Below are 985 nucleotides of genomic sequence, written 5' to 3' on the forward strand. Positions count from 1 at the left end.
CGACATTAGAGTTAAAGCCACTTCTAAACCATTTGGAATACGCTTATTTACATGTGAATCTGAATTACCTATAATAATATCGTCTTCTCTTACTAAAAATGAAAAATCTCAACTCATTTCTGTGTTGAAAGCTCATAAACCAGCCATTGCATGGAAGATTCATGATATTAAAGGAATAAGTCCTTCGTATTGCACACATAAAATCCTTATGGAAGAAGGTCATAAAACGTATGTGCAACGCCAACGAAGACTAAATCCGAATATGCAAGATGTTGTAAAAAAAGAAATAATTAAACTGCTAGACGCAGGTCTAATTTATCCAATTTCTGATAGTCCATGGGTAAGCCCAGTTCATTGCGTGCCTAAGAAGGGTGGCATGACTGTCATTACAAATGAAAAAAATGAGCTTATTCCTACTAGGACTGTAACAGGATGGCGTGTATGTATTGATTATAGAAAATTAAATGATGCCACCAAAAAAGATCACTTTCCCTTACCTTTCATTGATCAAATGTTGGAAAGATTAGTCAGAAATAGTTATTATTGTTTTCTTGATGGATTTTCCGGATATTTTCAAATTCCAATAGCACCCAAAGATCAAGAGAAAACCACATTCACGTGCCCTTATGGTACTTTTGCTTACAAACGCATGCCATTTGGACTTTGCAACGCCCCTGCAACCTTTCAAAGGTGTATGATGGTGATTTTTCACGACATGATAGAAGAATGCATGGAAGTTTTCATGGATGACTTTTCAGTCTTCGGTGATACATTTGAAACATGTCTAGCTAATCTTGAACGAATGCTTATTAGATGCGAACAATCAAATCTAGTTCTTAATTGGGAGAAATGCCATTTTATGGTTAAAGAAGGCATCGTTCTTGGACATAAAATTTCGAAGGAAGGAATTGAAGTGGATAGAGCTAAAGTAGATGTAAATGCTAAACTTCCACATCCCACCAATGTTAGAGGAGTTAGGAGTTTT

The sequence above is a fragment of the Rutidosis leptorrhynchoides genome, chromosome 3, assembly GCF_046630445.1.
Source record: "Rutidosis leptorrhynchoides isolate AG116_Rl617_1_P2 chromosome 3, CSIRO_AGI_Rlap_v1, whole genome shotgun sequence".
Lineage (NCBI taxonomy): Eukaryota > Viridiplantae > Streptophyta > Magnoliopsida > Asterales > Asteraceae > Rutidosis > Rutidosis leptorrhynchoides.